Below are 6,040 nucleotides of genomic sequence, written 5' to 3' on the forward strand. Positions count from 1 at the left end.
CTGCAGCGTTGGCCTCTGAGCGCCTCTTTCTCTCTCTCAGCCCTCTTGCTGGGTGGAGAAACTATGAGAGCAGGTCTGAGCTGCAGAGGTAAAGGTGTCTCTGTGAGGCTGAGGGATGGGGCAGGGTGGGGTGGGAAGGGGGGGGCAGTTGCACATTGGCTTCCCCCTGTGAATGCTGGGGGTGACAGCCACCTCAGCCCTAAGCCCAGGATTGCTTCTCTGCCTCTCCTTCGTTACCTGTTTATTTTGGTCTTTTATTCTATCGCTTGACTTTCCTCACCTCAAGCTTTTGGGATTATGGGAAGAGTCGGGCATCTAAACCCTCTTCAGCCAGGCAGCGGGTGCTGTGCCCGTGACTTGGCCCCTGGGCCAGACATTCAGGCAGCTCCGATCCTGCCCCCTCGCCTTCCGAGGCCTTTTAGCACGCACGGTGTGTTAGCCACAGAGTGGGTGAAGAGTGGCAACAGCATCGCCGCTCCGGGGAGAGGTGCCTGAATTTTGGTCGGCACCTGTAGTCTTGCGAGCACTCGGTTTCCACTGCCAAGGCAGCAGGCAGAGGAGCTGGCAAGTGGAACAGGAAAGCGCCCCCAGGAAGGATGGAGGCAGGAAGCTTGACCCAAAAGAGGGGCTTGTGCTGACCTGTGGCCCCCTGTGTGCCACTGAGGAACAGGGGAACAGGGATGGGGGAAATTCGCCTTTTTCCGGCGGGCATCACGGAAGGGTAAGGCTGGTGTCTCTCTCTGCTGCAGACCTGCAGCAGGTCTGGGCTGACCTCCTCGGGGTGGAGGCACGTGCTGCTCCAGATGATCCCCCAGAAGAAGGGTCTGCCCTGCACTGGCCAAGCAGGAGCTGTGATAGCCTTGTGGCAACTGGAAGCTGCTCTAGGCGTGGCTTATCTCCCTGCACAGGACAGTTAGCCCCACAGGACTGTGAACCGGGATTTACTAGCCCCCGCTCTGGCAGTTCAGTGAAGCGGGACTCTTCCCCTAAGGGACACCCCATCCAAAGTCCATGTCTGGGGTGCCACAGATGTATCACCAGAGCCCCCAGTACCCATAGCTTCTTACAGATCTCTGACTGATACATCAGCTTCTCTGAGACAACTGTGCTTGCCTAAAATCAGGTGAATCTGTTAGCTGCCTCCTGCATTGCTCAGCTTCCAGCAACTGCTGGCACCTCATTTCCTCCACTGATGGAGGGGGAAAGCTCTTATTTAACTCCCAAGAAATCCAGTTTGAAGTCTCAAAACCCATCACTGTCTAGCTCCTGGAAGGGCATTCATCTGCACTAGCTCTCCCCGGCCACCATCAGAGAGAGAAGGGACATCAGCTCTGAGGGACAAGGGGACCTCCTTCTCAGGAGGCCTCACACAGCAGTGAGAGGGGGTGGTACAGGTCTGCCTTGCTCCTGTGGCTTTTCTCCACTTCCAAGCATGAGGAACATGTGTTTTCTGTCTTCGCTTCTCCCTCCAGAGCCCACACCTCGGTCACACTGCATATGTGACTGGGAAGCCTGTGCCTGGCTCCCAGGGCCAGGCAGTATTGTGGGATGCTGTGGGTGCCAACAGCGATTCTGCTTCTTGCTGTCTGTTGCCATTTTCTTGGGCAGCCAGTGCCACCATCATCTTTTAGCTGAATTCTTTCAGTCCTACGCTATTCCTTTCCCCCATCCTAGTCAGAGGCCAGAAGTCACCACCCCACTCCTGATAAGAGTCCACTTTAGACTGGATCTAAGGAAGAAATTGTTTCCAGTGAGGGTGGTGAAACCCTGGCAGGGGTTGCCCAGAGAGGTGGTGGAGGCCCCATCCCTGGGAACATTCCAGGCCAGGTTGGACGGGGCTGTGAGCAACCTGATGTGGTTAGCGGTGTCCCTGCTCCCTGCAGGGGGGTTGGGCTGGGTGGGCTCTAGGGGTCCCTTCCACACCAAAACAGATTCTGATTCACCTGCACTCCTAGGAGGCAGAAGGTGCTTTCCAGGGGCCCTTGGGTACTTCATGATGTCTCTTGATCTGTCAGTAGCAAAACATTTGCGTTACGTTGCTGGTTCCAGGAGGCTTCTGATGGGCAGAAGGTGGAGATGGGAGCATTTCCCCAGCAGTAAGAGATAGCCCAGGGCAACCATCTCACCTTCTAGGCTCTGAGGCGGAGACCCTTGTGGCCTTGCTTCTACTGGCTGCTCAGCTAGGGTTGCACAAGTGTGTTTTTGCTGATTTTGGTGGGCAGCAAGAGGTGCTGTGGGGCCGGGGAGGTGCAGCCTGAAGGCTCACGGGCAAAGCGTTACCTGCAAGGCAAGGCTCAGCAAAGGGGCACCATGGTTTTACAAAGGGACACCTGCAGGGAGGGTGTCAGTGCCCTGCTGCCAGCTCCTGCGAGGAAGGGTGTAAGTGCCTCACCAAGCCGAACCACAGTGCAGGGGTTGACAAGCCCGTTGGTAAAAGTCTCAGGGAGCCCCTTCCCACTTAGTCCTCTGTTCCCTTACCTCTGGCTTGAAAGCAGCTGGTGGTGAACTTGGGGGAAAGGCATTAACCCAAGTGCCTCAGCTTGTCCGAAGTACCGAGGCCAAAAGGAAGGAACTCATTTCTGGGCCAACAGCATATTCTGGGCTGCATCAGGAGAAGCATGGCCAGCAGGGTGAGGGAGGGGATTCTGCCCCTCTGCTCTGCTCTGGGGAGACCTCCCCTGGAGCCCTGCGTCCAGCTCTGGAGCCCTCAGCACAAGGAGGACATGGACCTGTTGGAGCGGGGCCAGAGGAGGGCTACTAAAATGCTCCGAGGGCTGGAGCCCCTCTGCTCTGAGGCCAGGCTGGGAGAGTTGGGGGTGTTCAGCCTGGAGAAGAGAAGGCTGCGGGCAGAGCTGAGTGCGGCCGGTCAGGGCTTAAAGGGGGCCCAGAGGAAAGGGGGGGACAAGCTTTTTAGCAGGGCCAGCTGGGACAGGACAAGGGGGGATGGCTTTAAACTGAAGCAGGGGAGGTTTAGACTGGATCTAAGGAAGAAATTCTTTCCAGTGAGGGTGGTGCAGATGCACCGAGAGAGCGTAGCAGAGGCGAGAGGCGCTTCGGCAGCAAGGATGAGAAGCTGTGCCATGGGGGGGTATACGGCAGTGTCCCTCCTTTCTGAGGGCAGTGCCATTTGTGGTTCACAACCCCATGCTTGAGGGGGCAATTCTCCTTGTGGTGGTAATCCATCCCAGATGAGATATAAAGCCATGCTCCTTACCCCTTGCAATTAAAGATCCCCTCACAGTTTTCATGGTGTTCTGGCTAAATTATGGTCCTTAATTACAGACTGTCGCCTTAAATATCAGTTGCAGTCCCAACATTATGTTCCGCTCCCTGATGCTTTATGTTGCCTTGCGCCTATCGACTAGCTGCTTTATTCCACTCCAGAAGTGGCTGCATTTCAGCGATGGTGGAGATTAGTCCTGTACAGAGTATGAAAGTCCCTGCAGAAGAAAAGTGCAATATAAATTTAAGAGACTGCTTTTATTTACAAGGAGACCTCTGCTTGGTGCTTGTAGAAATACATTAGGAAGAATGCCGTGTGGGTGTTAGCCGACATATACTCAATTTCTTTTTTTTTTTTTTTTCAGGGTATAAAACAGAAAATATGTGAGTGTGCAGGCTCCTGGGTATAAGTTGTAGATATTAGAAGCAGTGAAAGCTACTGTGTACTTACAAGTGGGGCTTACAAAGAAACTTTCATTTGAAACCTCTTTTTTGTAGTTGTTCATTGTATTCCGAAAAATACACTTTTTTATTATAATTTTCCACAGTTCAGTGCAGGTCCCAATAACAGGTCATCAACAGGGCTTTAATCCATGGCTTTTAACCACATGAACATCAATGCCTACCACTTGCTCTGAAAAGCAGCTCCTGGCTGGTAATAGTAATGGACTATTTTTCCTCCACATAGATGAGCCACTGGAAAGCCACGGAGCGAATACGTTTCATCTGATGTGGAGTTAAGTAATTTGGAACGCCTGAGCGCAACTCTTCCCAGCCGTATGGGAGAGCAAAAAAAAAAAACAAAAAACCGTTTTATCTCTATGAAAACCTTTGGGTAGTGCAGAAATGGTTCGGAAACTCCTGAAGTGAAGTGTTGGGATTGGCACGCATGCAGAGCTGCCCCGGCAGAGCTGCGGCAGCACGGAGCCCTTCCTCTGGGAAGTGGCTTTCTTCTGGAAGGAGATAGGGTGGGAATCAGGGAAAAAGGAGGGGATGTTTAGGATGGTAGATTTCTTGCAAAAATTATTTATGGATGTATGAATGACTGCAGTAAACGTGATACAAATCATGTTTTATTCCCTGTGGCTATTCAAAGTACGGAAATTTAATTTCTTTCTATGTAAAATGCTGTGGGTGCACTACTCCAGAGCGACACGAAAATGCTTTAGTACCAAAGGGAGGGCAGGGTCTGGATGCCTCCTCCTGAGCCCATCCCTGTCACTCCGTGCCAAGGAAAGCACCCTGCTTTTGGGTCGGTACCCAGTGCTTCGCAGCCCTGGGGGGGACAGTCATTAGGAGCAGCGAGCGGCACTGGGGGGAGAAGCATCCCTCCCTTGCACCATCACTGCCCCCATGTCTCCAGTGTGAAGAGTGGCTCCTTGTCGCCTGTGCAAGGCACTGGCAGGAGGAAGCCCTGCTCCCCCCCCCAGCTCTCAGCAAGGCTGAGGCAGGGATTTGTACCTGTGGGAATAGCTGAGGCAGGGATTTGTGCCTGTGGGAATAGCCAGGGGGGGCTTCTTGCTGCCCTGAGGGACCCCACCTGCCCCAGGCAGCGACAGGCAAAGGAACCCGGGCGTTTTCCCTCCTAGATGGAGAAAATGATATCACCTCACCCCACTCAAAGTGACCAATTTTTGCCTTAAAGCAGAGAGCTCAGGGAGTCGCTGCTTCAGGGTGTTGCTGTTTCAGTCCCCTTCATCTCCATGCAGATATCCATCTTTCCCTGGAAATGCTGCAGCACCCCTTTGCCTCCTGGGTGCCTTCGGACGGCCTAGCAACAGCACGGAGGGGCACATCGCCGCGGGCTCTGTGTTTTAAGCTGGCTGCGGTGGGACACGGCACCACAGCACCAAGTGATGCCCAGCTCTCGCACCCAGGGAGCAGGACCCTGCTTTTTGGTGAGGACGAGAAGTTGTACTGTGAGTATCTCCTGTGCAAGAGAGGTCTTCTCACCCTCCTAGCTTTGGCACAGACCAGTTTTGGTCCCTCACTCTTTCTCCATTAAACTGCCCTGACGTCTTGTCTTTCCCAGGATGCCCTCAATGTGGGGGCACCCCTGCTCGTAGGGGCAGCAAGCGTACAGCATCCTGCAGGACCCTCTTCAGGATGCAGGAGAAGCCAGGTGTGGCCTCCGTCTGCATTTGCTTGGCCCCACTGATAACTGCTCATCTCCCTCAGCCTGGCAGGCAAAAGGCATTTGTGGAAAAACAAGTGCTGGAGAGCTTTGGAAATTGCATTTTAAGAGGCCCCAGTTTATACTCCGTGGTAATAACTGGCAGCTGGTGGTTTCCAGCAGGGAGCTGAAGAGCCCTGGCACACTTGGCATCCCAGATGATAGCTGTGGTATATACATGTTTTTCAGTACTCCCCTTGAGAATAAGACACGTGCCAGTTTGGCTTACGGTCTGCCACCACCTAGCCCACCGCAGGGGGATTTTGGAGTCTTCTGATGGCCACTGACAGCCTGGTATGGTCAGTTCAAACCAGAGACAGGTACTTACACCCTGGAGGCCTTAAACATCCCAAGGAGTACTGCAGGACAGCCCAGGGCCACCTTCACCCAACCTGCCTTTCCAGAGAAGGAGGTATAGTCTCCAGGGCCCATGGAAGAGCAGTGCCACCCTGCTCCATTTTGGCAGGGTGAGGCGTGTGCCTGACATCTAGACCCTGGGCTGGGTAGAAGGTGCATGCGCAGTTGCTTTGCCATCCAGCATCCTCCTCCAAAAGGAGAGATTGCTCCAGAGCAGGTTAGCGGGGCTCACCACGTCCCTGTGCTGTGTGGCTGCAGGGGATGGGGCCTCGGTCCCACTGATACCAG

This window comes from Egretta garzetta, unplaced genomic scaffold (assembly GCF_000687185.1).
Source record: "Egretta garzetta isolate BGI_Z169 unplaced genomic scaffold, ASM68718v1 scaffold574, whole genome shotgun sequence".
In the NCBI taxonomy this organism is placed as follows: Eukaryota; Metazoa; Chordata; class Aves; order Pelecaniformes; family Ardeidae; genus Egretta; species Egretta garzetta.